We start from the raw sequence: 15,181 nt of genomic DNA on the forward strand, positions 1-15,181 counted from the left end.
GTACTTCACCATCATGTTAGGAATATAGTTTTGATTTTGCTTGCCAGAGCTACCCCAGGAATTCCATTGGACACAATCACAAACATATTAAAAGGGTGGATGACTTATTGAAGTGACAGATACAAGAGGCTGGGATAGTAGTTAATAAATGCACTACTTGCAGTAATAGTAATTTATGATAATAATTCTAGCAAAATCCTTGACATTTTTCACCAAGAGGTGAGGCACAATTCTTGCCAAGAAAGGTGAAGGAAGAGGAGCATAACTTCTCATCTCATTTCTCTTCTCTTCTTCAGTCTCTTTTCTGTTCTCCTCCCTCATGTCTCTCTTGTCCCTTCTTTGCTCCCATTTTCCCCTTCAGATACTTCTCCTTGTACCCTCAGCTTTATCTGTTTCCCTTCCTGGAGGGCATAACTATAACATTCAAATAACCACCACATTTATAACTAGGATTTTTCTTTTCCTTCTCCTTCCTTCCCTTTAAGGATGAAGAGCTGTGAAGCAAATATACATAATGGCAATCACCATTTTCTTTCTGCTTAGTGTAACTTGAGGAATTTATGACACATTCTGCCTGGGACACTGTTCCAGTACTCACTGTTGTTTCACAACTGTAAACACTGTAGACTTGATATATTCATTTAGACGTTCATGCTTTTGCTAAGCCTGTAATCCCAGCTATAAGTACATTCGTTAGGAACAACCATCTAAATCTTTGCTAGTATAAATTACTAGTTGCCTGTTTATATGTTTTTACTATTACACAGAAGACATTTTCCCTACACGCATTACTCAGAAGGCTGTAAGCCTGATTAAGTACCGGCAGTCCAAGAGTAGAAGAAGTACACCAGAAGTAAAATTGCATTAGTCATAAATCTGTGAAACCCTGTGGTCCATCTATCCCAAATTTTTAATTCTGCTGTTACCCAACAACCACATTAGCTTCATTCAATCAGTGTAAATCAACCTGATGTCACTTAAATGTTCATCATATTACTTATTATAGGTCATTCATACTCTTTGCTCTTCTGGTCTCCTTGAAAAATGAATGACAGTAGAAGATTTTATTTTTTGGAAATCAATAAAGCATCTGTGTCACTAACCAGATAGCTGAGGAATAGAGCTCTAGGTTAAAGCCCCAATAGCAAGCCAATAGAGAAGCACACCGTGTTGTCATTGTGCTTTCTTTTCATTCAAATGTCATTTTTCACATGTCCTTTCACAGACAACCAAGGTGTTCACAACGATGAAGGACTAGACAGAGTTCTGGAGGTCATTTAGTTAATCTCCCTAATCAAGGAGCAACCATATATGTTCTGTTCAAGCTCAGAGAGACTGTGCAGAGCAGAAACACAGCATGTGACACACAGACGCAGTCTCTTTGAGCTGAGATATGGGAGGTAAGCAGAGAATGAATGCATGATTCAATAGCAAAGCAGTTAAACACAACAGGTAGCTGAGAAAGAGCTGATTTCAGTCGAACAGTCAAAATAGTTTAAGAACAATACAGGAACACAGAACCAATTTCCACTCAGTGAGGAGCAGATTCTATTTTCTGCTTCATGTAAAAGGCTACAACTGCAATTATCTTTGACAAAATAGACAAACTTCTGTAAACTGAAGAAAGAGAAGATACACAAAACTTTTCATTAAACAAACAAGGCATATTTCTATTATGCATAATTTAGCTCTGCATTACCCAGAGGTAAATATGAAGTATAAATATGCACATCTAGCACCACACAAACGTATGTAAGTCTTCTAATGCTGAGCAAAGGAGAGAATGAAACATTATTTCCCACTCAGAACGGGTTTCTATCTATCCTGCAGATTGCCTTGGTTCCTGACCCCCAAAAACAGCCAGCCCTGACATGTTTTAAAGTCTCTTCCAAACCTCTGATTTTGAAATATATGGATATGTTCAAGGGAACCTAAAACAAGGAAAAAAAATATTGACTGAGACTCTGAAGCCAGCTGGCTGAATTTAAATAAACAGAAATTCCGACCACTTTAAAGTCATTTCCCCTTCACATTCCTTTGTTCTTCTTCAATACAGTGCAGAACACTTGAAGTGGCCTTCACATAATCCAGCTTAATAAACCAAGAATAAACATTTACTTTAATACAGATTGAAAGAACAATTGATAGAAAACATCAAACTGCTACAGCAAGATTCAGCAAATAGAATAAAGGATAAGTTCTCATTCCTGCACAGAAGTGTAATTTAAATGTCAATGTGTCATATTAAGGAACATACAATCATGAAGTAGAAGCACACATTTTTATCAGAAAAAAATAGAAAAAGCAGTAATTCCCTTAAACTTCAGCTGAGATATCCACATTCCATGACTTCTTGTAGTGCTACTCCTCAAACAGACCAGTATTCTGATATCGAAAACGGCACACAGTGCAATAATCTACTTACCTAGCCGTGTTTTCTGCTGAGAGTTCATTACACTTATCACTGTCAATGTGTCCACAGGTTAATTTTGAGTGCTGCTTTAACTGTGCAGCTTGGAATGCTTAACAGCAGCTGAGCACAAAATTCTTTCTTGATTGTATTTTGCTATGGCTGAGAAATCTGGAGATTTATAATTCTTCATAAAAGTACTTTGGACAACTTTTTCTGGTTTTCCTTCTCTTCATAAAATTCTGTTGATTAATTTTCCAAAGGCAGTTCGGGTTTGGTGTTCTCAACAAGTGCCAGCTTGTAAGTATGTTTGAAACACCACTCTTGCTTCCCCTGCCAAGAAGAAAATGGGGAAAGGCATCAAGTCACTGATGTACTTAGCAGCTGATAAAGGCGTCACTTTTTAGACCTTCAAGAAAACAACAGTGACAATAAAATAATTATAAACCCCAGCTCAGAAGTTTCCTTCCCATAGATGAAGTGTTGAGATAATGCCAATTGGTAAAATAAAAAATAATTAAAAAGTTGTCTTAATAAGGTTTTTGGGGAAAAAAAAAAAAAAAAAAAAAAAAAGAAAAAAAAAAAGTTGCATGCTCAATAAGGATACATATACAGGATATGATAACCACAAGCTACTAATTCATATACTGTCACAAGTTCATTCACATAATCAGAAAGTCTTTTGTATGGCAATAATATAGCTGCATTCAAGGCTCTCTGCCTGCATGGAAAAAAGAAAGTGCTCTGTAAGGAAAAATACTTATAACTGCAATCATCCTCTTTTTTTCCTCCCACAAATAGAAGCCCGCCTGAAACAATTTGCCCAGCATTAAAAAGAAACAACAAGACCAACCCCCCCAAAAAACAGTGAATCATATTGTAGGTTTCAGTGAAAAGCATTTTTTACGTGGCTGAGTTATAAAACCCCAGAAATCAAGTTTTATAAATGGAAATGCTGATAGGCTCTTAACTTTAATGGCTATTCCAAGTACTTCTAGAGTAGGCATTACCTTCAATGTCAAAAATGACATTTAAAACATTACAGAGTTTTCTCACAACAGATAAGCAGGTGTTCAAGAGGGCAGTACTATTTAAACCTTGCTGATTTATATGACATGCTGTATGAAAGGTCAATGAGCTTTATAGGAGCTCACAGTAGAAACTCTAGACTTTAGTAGACAGTATCACCATTGTTTGAAGATCACCAACGCATATTGATTTCTGTGTTGTAATATTTGAGCTCTTGCATTTTGTATGCCTTAGCAGCAGTGAAATATGAACTTCACCTCACAGAGTAGAGCTCTTTTTTATTGGTGTATGTTTCACAGTGTATTGCATGAAATAAAATCCATTGTGCAGTTACTTCATCACATGCTGTAATGAGTTACCTGGTATGAACGTTTTTTACTGCTATTTTAGAAACACTATATTTCTGACCTTTTCCAAGAGGTAGGAAAAAGGCCCTTTTCCTCAGACTTCTTTGAGCTGAACTACAGGAAAAACATATGAAGTTTTAACTTTACCTACCGTATCGCCCAGCAATCAAAATCATTCTCCTGGAGGTAATTTCACTATCAGGAAAGCAATGACAAATCATCAAACCACGTTATAAGATCAGTTAGTGTTTTCTCTTTGTTAACAGAAAATCAATAATACTGTGGCTATGGGATTTAGTGAGACTGCTATTTACTCTAGGCAAAAATAAATACAAAAATAAATAAAAGCCACCCAAATCTATTCCCAACCATTCTTCACTCCCTTTCATCCAGTTACTGACACTCTACACTGACAGACGAGTGGTCATTCATACAGCAGTAATACCAGAACAAAATAAACAGTACGTGCAGACACAACTAAATCCTATTTAATACTGTACTCAAGACATTTCTTTCAGTTAAGAGATTGCAAATTAAAGTTCAGTCATCTGTCATTTACCTAATATTTTTTACAGAGCAATATTTAATGTAAACATGGAAGTAAGAAACATAGGAAATGGGAAAATGTACTCAACCAAGTACTATTTAATCAACTGCTATGTAACAAACATAGAAGTGTATCAGAAAACTCCAACTATGGCCTTGGCATTGCTTACTTTTTCCTACACTAAGGCATAAATCTAAGGTCCCCAATCATTACTTTAGTAGATACAATGAAAGCAAAAAGGCAGTCTTGAGAGTAATTATTGTAAGTTATTGGGCTGAACCTTTTTTCCCATAGAACTGATCACCTTCTTTGTCTCCTGCATCTGCTGAGTAGACATAAAGACTTCTATATTACTTGAAACTCAATTGTTCTCCAAGTGCCATCTGCTGCTCCTGAAGATTATAACGAGAAATATTTTTATCTTCTGTGCAAGGCTGAATCCTAAGGACATAATAGGCGCAAGCCAAATAAATTGTCAAGAAGTGAGACTGGTGCCACAGTGTTGTTTCTCTTTTTGACCCATTGTGAGGCTCATTCATATGAATAAAGCATTGTTTTGGTTTGGTTTTTCTTTCTGACATGTTAAGAAATAAATGGCAAGTTTATAGTTGGGATTTAAATGAGGCTTTGTTAATAAAAGCTGAATTTAATACACCTTACTATAAGGAATAATTTGAGGCAACACTGTTGTAGCATTGCAGTCAAATTCATGTTTCCTGTTAAGCTTCGCCCAGCTGAAAGGTCAGATTATAGGCCAGCCTTTTATCACATGTGATCTGAGATTGGACTCTGTCACTCAATAGCAAGAAGCAACCTTTTAGATTTCACTGTGGATATGCATCTATCTATCTGTATAATGCTGTTTTATTTTCTACTAAAGTTTTCATTATGTTTTCCCTTTTATACCTCACTCTCATTACCATCCGACCTGGAAAAAAAAAAAAAAGAAAAAAAAGAAAAAAGGAAAAAAAATAGAAAAAAGCATAAAAACTCATTACCTAACAATGAAAGGATATGGGACCAAGGACAGAAGAGATTTTCAATTGGCCTCGAAAATGGCCACAAAGGTATTAAATTTGTAGATGTCTAAAAAGGGGATCAAACAAACAGTCCAGGGATCAGAGTCCTGATACTGTCAGGGCATAGAGTGCTGCTACTCTGCTTTTCTGTCCTATTCATGTCAGCAGGAAACAGAATTCACTCAAATGTAGACCTCTGAAAACATCAATAAGTCATATCTTTGTCCACCTCAGCCTCCTGTTGATTCAAACAGTAGGAGACAATAGAGAGGACAGTTCAAAGATTATGAGTGACTTCAACAGATCCAGAATCCTTGAGGATTCTTCAACACCTTCAACAACAGACTTAATACAGTCTCCAGGTCCTTCAGATTTTTCACATTCACAGTAGAATTTAAGAAGGAAGGTTCTTTATTTTCTCTCTGGCTGCAGCAACGAAGGCAGAGAGAGAGAAAAGGAGAGCATGGATAGTCATAGAATCATAGAATGGCTTTGGTTGGAAGGGAGGTCTAAGATCATTAAGAACTCACTGGATAGATTTTCATCACTGTATTATTCTGCAAATGTGAGAGCATTCTGCCAATTTTCACAGTAGATCAGCACAAAGCTCTTTAGGACAGGTGTTTCCAGAACTGTCACTCATTAGGAAAAGGCAATGTTTAATGTCTTTTGACACATTTAAAGCCAAAAGTATCTCAAATTAATTAATTATAATTAATTGAAAATGTCCCATTGAACCTGTGTGTTCCTGGCACAGATGTTTTGCAATAGATATGATAATTTGAAAATCAGTGCAAATAATAGTACGTAATGCTTTCACCTCCAAGGTGTACTTGGTGTCGTTGATTCACATTTATTGTATTCATATATTCAGTTAGCTTCATCTTTAAGCACACCTTCTATAATAAAATGAAGTGTAAGGTGTAGAGCCATACTACGGTGATTGGAAGTTAGTTCTTAAAAAGCAGTATTTTAGAAATGCTTCTTATAGAATAGAAAAAGATTCTAGTAGTCTTATTTATGTCACTTTAACAGATCATTTCCACAGACTTACTGCCAGTCCTAAAAGTAACCACAGCACTGCTTAATAACAATGTGTGGCTTCTGGCATTTATTTATAGTACATTAAAACCAAAATCAGGCTGGGTGGCAAGAGGTTTAGACCACCTGAGATGTCTTTAAATCTTCAGCATATGTGTAACTGCAGCAAGACCAGCAATAATCCCAAATATGCCGTCATCACGCTATTGGTTGATTCACTCTTTAAAAGTTATAGATTCATTTCAGGAGATCACTTTTCCCAGAAGTACTTTAGAAGAATGAAAATGCTATGTTGAAAATCTTATCAGTAAAGTGGCAGAGAAATACCTACAATGACAAGTGATCTCTTAAAATAATATACATATATAAATAAATATAAGTGATCTCTTAAAAATAAAATACATTTTATTTTAGTTTTAAATGAATATTTCCTAAGTTTCTGAATGGTATTTAGTACTAGTAATAAGGTGACAGCAGGAGCAACACCACTCCTAGTAACCAACCCTGAAAGAGGTCAGTCCCATCTTCCTCCATCTGTGCAGCCATTTGAAGCGTAGCACACTGTTTGTCCTCCGTCCTGCAAAGCGCTTAAGCACGTGTAGTCTTTTTGACTTCAATAGGATTATTCATGGGTCCAAAGTGAAACATGTGCTTAAGTGATTTGGTGGATCAGAGTGTTTCTAAGCAGGGCAGCAGAGCAGAACCTTCTACAGATCTTTTACTGCTGGAAAAGCTGCAACAGTAACAGTATAGCATTTCAGGAACGATGGCCTTTGAAATTCTACCAATAAATCTGAATGCACGGGGAATTGTGAAATACATTAATATGCTTTGACACACAAAGCTTTCTGAGCCAGATTCACAGTTGGTGTGAGCTGGAATAGGCTCAAAGTACTGGAAATTTCTTGACATGTGCTGAGCCTCCAATTTCCAAAAGTTTAATTCTAGTGTTAAATGGTTTTAATTTAATTTAAAATGTTTTTCAATTATAAATGCTGTTCTACACCATCAGTAAACAAAGCTGCTATGCAAAATAATTAGTCTTAGTGAATCAAATGCACATTGCCACCTTACATATATCTACTCCTAGTGATAGTAGTACTACACTACTACAATAAATAGTTGATGCTTAGGGTAAAATAACTTTGATACCTAGAACCTTTAATGTGATAGACTGAATATTTTAAGCTGTTGGAATTACTTTGTCAAACAAGCTTTCATGCCACAGACACAATCCTGCTGAGGATTTCAAGATACAAGTATTTCCTTTTGTGCACGACATCAGAGCTCTGATGGAAAAAGTAAAACAGGATTTGCTTGTCTTTGTCAGGGAGAAGAAAAGAAATAAAAGCATTTTTATTCCTGAGGGATGCAGTTCAAAGACATCTGTAGGATTTTTTCATTTTTATTTTTATTTGCCATAACTTCAGAAATGTGATCCCAGGAAACATTAATGAAGGCCAAATCGGTGTAATTTCTAATGCAAAGGACTGCTTAACCTCATGCTTTATAAGCCTCACAGTTACAACCACTACTGTTATCAGAGAAACATGTATGACAAACACATTCTGTAAGATCTGCTCTAAAAAAAAACCAACAACACGACACCTTTACCTACAAGAGCCATAATTTTAATCATCTTCACTCCCTATTCTTCGAGCAGGAAACTGATCTGCTATAGCAAATGTTTTGCTAAGTGATGGAAAATGCAGACACACATCAGCAACTGAATCCTGAAACTCAGGTTGCCCATGCCAGGCAAGAAAAAGCTTTTGGATTCAGGCATGCACTCTATTACAAGGGGAGGCACTTAAATACATGAACAGGAAGCCAAGCGTTTTATTTCAGAAGCCTGAAATACATCTTGCAATAGGGGTCTTTGATGTTATTCATATGCTAACAATATACCATTTCCTCCAAGTTCTCAATACACTGGAATAAAAAGGCATAATTTGCTGACATTGTGCTGAATACAGCCTGTCCAGAATACTGATCAATTGTCATTCAGCTTCCAAGGCTAATCCACCCAAAATAACCCACAACATAACCTTTAAAGTATTCCTTTAACACTTTAAAATTCCAGTTAAAATAATTTACCATTTTACAAATTAAAATGATGAAACAAAGACCATAACTGTATTTTTTCACTCTGCTTCTAAAATGCAGTTCTAGAGCCCCAGGGACTTCTTTCATCTAGTGTAAATGCTGGCATATGATGTGATTGTTAACATAGCTGTCCACCAGATGAAATGAATTATCTAAACTGCCAAGGTTCCTACTTTCATTCCAATTTAAACATCAATTTAACACAGAAACTGAATGGGTATTATGAAAGCTTTAATACGAACCATTTCAGACATGAAAAAGAAATAGAAGGATTTCTCAAACCACTGAAACAAACAAAGTTGTAATTTATTGAAACTGAAGGTGAGCCGGAAATCGATCAACCCACAAAGACATAATAGGACATAACTATCCACCCCACAGCTTGTAAATTAATGCCGGGTACCCTGGGCACCTTGCAAAAATGCTGAATTACCTGTGTGAATCCACAAGGTCAATCCACACCCAGTAATCAGATGTGAGTGTTTAAAACCAAGTGGTTAAGGGGGGACAGTGTAGCTATTAAGTCATAGAATCATCTAGGTTAGAAAAAAAACCTTCAATAACATAAAATACAACTGCGAACTTGACCTACCAAGTTCCATCACTAGACCATATACATAAGCATGACATACATGATTCTTACATACACCAAGGATAGTGACTTCTGTGGGCAGAATGTTCCAATGCTTGATCACTCAGTCAATGAATTCTTCCTGATACCCAGACTAAATTTCCTGTGTTGTGAGGCCACTTCCTTGCTTCCTGTCACTTGTCACCCATGAAAAGAAAACACCACCCTCCTCATTGCAGCCTTCATTTGGGTAGTTGCAGAGAGCAATGAGATCTCCCTTAAGATCTACACCAGACTAAACAGCTCCAGTTTTTACTGTCACTCCTATCTTTTGTTTTCCACTTTCATTACCAACTTCCTTACTCTTCTCTGTGTGTGGTCTAGAAACTCCATATCCTTCTAGTAGTAAAGAGCCCAGAACTGAATACAGCAGTCAGTGTGCAATCTTACCATTGCAGAGTATGGGGAGATGGACAGCTGTCTCCCTCTTCCTGTCAACCTTACTATTTCTGATACAAGCCAGAATGCCATTGGCCTTCTTGGCCACTTGGGCACGCTGCTGGCTCATGTTCAGCCAGAACCTTCAGGCCTTTTTCTTCTGGCAGTTTCCTAGGCACTCTGTCCCATTTTGTACTGCTGCATGAGGCTGTGACCAAAGTGCAAGCACCCAACATTTAGCCTTGTTGAATGTTATGTGCATACACTCAGACCCTTGACACAAATCCTTGCTAACCTCAAGCAGATTAATACTGCAACCTAAGTGGTATTGTCTGCAAACTTACTGAGGATGCACTCAATGCCCTCACTCAGATCACTGATGAAAGCATTATACAAAACTAGCCCTGGTGCTGAGCCCTCAGGGATGCCACTGGTGACCAGCTACCCACTGAACCAAAGTCCATTCTCTATGGCAATTTGAGCCCAGCCATCCAGACAGTTCTTCACCAGTGAACAGTGTAACTGCCTGGGCCATAAGCAGACACTTTCACCAGTAGAATACTGTGAGTGGCAATGTCAGACACTTTATAAAAATCAAGGTGAACAATATCCACAGCCTGTCCCTCATCTACTAAACAGCTCATCTTGTCAAAGAAGGAGATCAGGTTAGTCAGGCAGGACCTGATTTCTTTAGCAACCTTAAACTCAATGTTTCTATTTCTCATCTGCTTCCTCCTCCCCATAACGCTTCTCTGAACTCTACTCATTTTCATACCTAGAAGGATGTGACCTCTTTAATGCAGTAGATCCCTTTGCACAGCACGAAGTAGTTGCTCCTTATCTGAGGCACTGACTCAGGAAAAAACAGTAGCAGTATCCATCAGCTTTATATAGACAAAGATGTTCTAGTTTCAAATAAAACATTCAAGGGCAAATTCAGTTTTTATAGAAAAAAATGCCCACCCACCTCTTTCAGGATTTATGTGACTAGTGCTTTTAAAAGGAATGGCTAGTGTTAAGATGTGGTGGTTTGTAGGCAGTTTGCCTTAAGGAAAAAGAACAAACCTAAAAAGATAAATTTCAAGTTTAGTGGCTCTTCTTCCAGGCAGAGTATACAGAATACTCCACGATCTATTAAGATGTGAAGGAAAAAACCTGCTTCTAATGAAGATGATCGAAAATACCCAATTATGAATATGTACAGGTTTTTGTAAAATTCAAGTTTATTACCTACCAGCATAAGTCATCTTCAGCTATTTAGCAGAAAGGAATGCTCTTTCTGCATTATACTTCAATAGAGAAAGCTTTATCAGCAAACAAGACTAATAAAGGATAAACACTGAGGAAAATTCAAATACCATTTGTGTGTCCTGGAATTAATGAGATTGCAATGGATATATTTTAAACATTTTGGTGAGTATATAACAAAAAGAACATCCATTTTTTTTAACATGAGCAACATACTATTCGACTGACCAAATGAGTATATGTCTAAATAACTTTAAAACAGCTTCAAAATAGGCTTGAATTATTGTTTTCTGTTCTCTCCTCTTTTTGCTCTTTCTTTTTTTTTTTTTTTTTTTTTTTTTTTTTCAAGAATAAGGGTGCTTTCATTGGGTGCAACATTAACTATCATAGGGAGAGCAAACATCTATAGCAAATAAATCAGTAATACAATTCTGATCTAAAGTTCCTTTTCAGCAGCAGCCATATGTTGTTTTGTTTTGGGATTCCTTTTTCTGTGAAATGAAACATCCAAATTCTGTCTTTCAGATTTGAGATAATTCGGTGTTTCTTGTCTTAGTTTGGCAGTTCCATATTGGTCACAGCCAACTTGTAATGAAAAGCTCAACTCCACAACAATAGGAACAATAGGAACAACAGAAGAAATAGAGAATTAATATGCCAGCAGAATGGACACTCTAGTCAATCAGACAACAGCAACATAGCTATATGATCTTTAGATGCCACTTCAAAGCAGACTTAAAGACATACTTGCAAAATACAGACATTCTGTCTGGCCACCTTCATGTGGAAAACTGCAATTATCTAAAATAAAACAAAGAGATTTAAAATGCTAGCAGCATTTACAGATAATGCCAATAATTTGGGACTGGATCTTAAATATTGTTCTCCCATTCTCCAAATAGTTCAGTACTCAGAGGCAAACAAAACTCTAAGCAGTGAACTTCTAAGTTAGACGAAACTGTTTTCTAATGACCTTCCGCTATTGACATTCATGCACAAAAATCAGATAACAAGTCAAGACAGCAGTTACAACCAACTGATTTAACTGACCTATCCCACTTAAACACATCCAGATGAAAAAAAAAAAAAAAACAAAAAACAAAACCAAAAAACAGACATCCTGTAAAACTAACATTCAGTAATGCCCTTTAAAATCACCTGAGAAATGTGTTGTGAGGGTATGCCAACTTCTCAGTGATAAAACAAGAACCATAAATGGAACATGTGCCAGCTGGAGGGAAGGAAAGTCCTGTTCACATCAGCAAGCTGTCAAATAATTATCCTAGCTGGCAAAACTACTACCTTTCTCTGGCAAATAAGAGGCCATAGACCAGCGCTACTTCCTGGAGGAATGTGGGACCAGTCCCTGATGCCTGCACCTGACAGTCACAACTATTCAAATGTGGTGGAAAGTGACTTGTCAACCATCTCAGCCAGCTCCCTTAGGAACCCGGGATACATGTCATCTGGCCGCATGGACTTGTACACATTCAGTCTCATGAGTAGCTCTTAGACTATCTCTGCCCTTTCAGTGGGAGGGTGTTTGCTTCCCCAGCTCCCACCTACAGGTTCAGGGATGTGACTATCCTGGCTGCTAGTGAAAACAGAGGCAAAGAACTCATTGAGTACATCAGCCTTCTCCATATCTGTTGTAGCCAGTTCTCCTTTCTCATTTAGCAGAGCAGATACACTCTCTTTGGCCTTTCTCTTTTGACATATGTACCTGTAGAACCCCTTCTTGTTTTTAATATCTCTCATCAACTTCAGTTCCAACTGTGCCTTGGCTTTCCTAACACCATCTCCACAAATCCAGACAGCATCCCCGTGTTCTTCCCACATGATATATCCTTCCTTCCACTGTTTGTACTTGCCTTTCATTTCCCTCAGCTTGATGAGCAGATCCTTGCCAAACCATGACAGTTTCCTGCCTCTCCTGCTGGTTTTCCTACACTTGGAGACAGGGAACTCTTGTGCCCTCAGATAGACATCTTTAAACAGTAGCCTGCTTTGCTCCAACCCATTCTCATACCTTCTTCCTGGGAGATTTCAGTCAACAGTTCCTTAAACAGCCTGAAGTTCACTCTCCTGCAGTTCAGGATCCAGACTCCACTCTTTGCCAGGCCTTCACAGTATTCTGAGTGCACCACAGTTTCCTACTCCCCTTGCTTATTCCCTATGCTACATGCATTGGCATAGAGGCACTTCAGCTGCGTCTTCAGATGCACTGCTTTCCTTGAGGAGCTCTTACACAATCCTCTGGGACAAATCTGAAGTTTTCACTCAGATTTCTTTTTTCCTTTATTTAGTTATTTTTTCTCTGAACTGATGTATGCCCACCAGACACCTTGCTGCAAGGAGAGTGTAATGCAGTGTACTGTGATACTCTCTGTACATATATTTATTTATACTATTTATTTTAAAAGGTAGTGAAAAATTCAACATGGTATGTTAATACTGATGCTGTAAAATACAAAAAACATTGTGAATTTTTACATTTCTTGTATATTCTTCCCTTCGTACTTTTAATGAACCAGGATTTTACTGTTATATTAAACACACGTGAAATTCCACAAATATGGAATTAAAACTGCAATGTTCTACATACAGTCTCCATTCTTTGTTCATCTTCTTCTGCTTTTTTCTAGATATTAAGCTTTCATATGTACGTATGCTTGTGCACACACATGCTTATTTGTAGCCCTAGTGTAACCTTTTTGTTGTTTTTAAGGGAAATAACTCATTGAAAGGCACACAAACCAAGCATACTTTCTGGACATGCTGATACAACACAAGCAAGCTTGTCAAGGGTGGGAAGGCAAATGCAACCAGAATACATATAAAGGATGCTCTCCTTTCCAACTTCTTGATCTTGGTCATTCTGCTCAAGACTCAAAAACATTTACAGTAGTGCAAAGTTCTAACTTTGTTAATGCGCAGACCTCAGCAGGACAAGGAGTGCTGAGGACGACTGATTCAAATTCAGAGCACCTTACAAAATGATTTGTTTGAGATACCCAGTAGGGAACTCTTGTTTGTTGAACTTATTATTCATTCATGTATTCATGAAAAAAATACAATAAAAGCATAATCCCTCCCTAGTGCCTGAATGATCACATGGAAATGAATCCAGAGCTTTGCAGTGCTAAGGTCTGTAGTTTGCAACAGAACAGCTTTATATTGCAATATCATTACCTGAGTCTAGAGTTTACATTATACTCATAAATCAGCAAGGCAAATTTAACTTGCATTGTAATCTAAGGTTATGCTGAGAATCAGATATTATAAATACCCATGCATAATAACAGCTGCTTATGTGACTTTTTGATTTTCTTTCTCCTAAATGATTCAGCAATTACAGTGTTGAAATGTAAGCAAGCTTATGAATGTGTTTGCATCTTGACAAGTAAAATGCAATTGGAAAAAAAAAATAACAAATACACTTTGATGATCTGAAAGAAGTTCCTAGAATAGATGACTAACATAGGAAAAAACAAACAAACTATTTGAAAAAAATAACTCGTAAGATTTAAATCAAACACTCCTACGTTAAAATTAGTGAGAAAATAAAGAACAACAATTTATGGGCAAAATACTATATTATGAGCTCTAGCACTGAAAAGCACTTACATTCATACATGTGAGCGGGATATATATAATCTTGTTATACAGTATGATACAAAAACAAACACACAAAAAATAATAAAAACAGTGCTTGCCTTAACATTTTTTTTCCTAATGCCCCTCTAATCTGTTGGATGTTTCATTTTGGGATATGTTAGCTGCTCATCCATAATGCAGTGAGTGAGCAATTGGATGATGGTTTGGGCTGCAAGAATTAGAGATAATAGGGTTACATCAATCTGGCAGCCAGTCAACAGCAGAGTTCCATGGGGCTCCAGTTTTAGGGCCAGTTCTCTTTCATGCAGGGAATGGGGTTCTCAGTGTCTCCTTTACAGACGACATCAAGTTGAGGGGAAGTGCAGATCTTCCTGGGGTTAGGAAGATTCTTCAGAGGGACGTGGAGAGCTGGACTGACGGGCTGAGGCTGAAGGATTAGCCTGGAAAGTTAGTATCTCCTTTTATTTGCAGTCAGTGCTCTTACTCCTGGTAAGCATTTTGCTGAGTTTACAATTTAGAAGAGCCCATACCAATGCCTCTAAAACAACAGCGCTACTTCCTAGATAATGATAAGAGCTGTAATAAAAAAGTATTTTCTTCAACTGGGACACACTGCCAATTTGTTATCAGCTTGTCATCACCTCATTAGCTACTTCTAAAACAACTGAGAATACCCAAATTCTTTTTTTATTCATGTTATTAATGGTACAAGTGATAAATCAACAGGAAGCCTAAAAACATTAAGGGAGCTATGTGCCAGATAACAGGGCATTCTGATAACAAGTCATTTTACAGCAAGGCTCCCAA

General features: G+C 37.3%; 1 long non-coding RNA gene across 2 annotated transcripts in view; it reads right to left on the reverse strand.

Moving 5' to 3' along the window:
- Positions 1 to 15,181, reverse strand: part of LOC107306712 — a 32,904-nt gene that overhangs the window by 8,012 nt on the left and 9,711 nt on the right. For both annotated transcript variants that reach the window (XR_001552247.2, XR_001552246.2), the window contains one exon: positions 2,426 to 2,743. This is a non-coding gene — a long non-coding RNA (uncharacterized LOC107306712). The remainder of the gene's footprint in view (positions 1 to 2,425; positions 2,744 to 15,181) is intronic.

Source organism: Coturnix japonica, chromosome Z, assembly GCF_001577835.2.
Source record: "Coturnix japonica isolate 7356 chromosome Z, Coturnix japonica 2.1, whole genome shotgun sequence".
NCBI classification, from domain to species: Eukaryota; Metazoa; Chordata; class Aves; order Galliformes; family Phasianidae; genus Coturnix; species Coturnix japonica.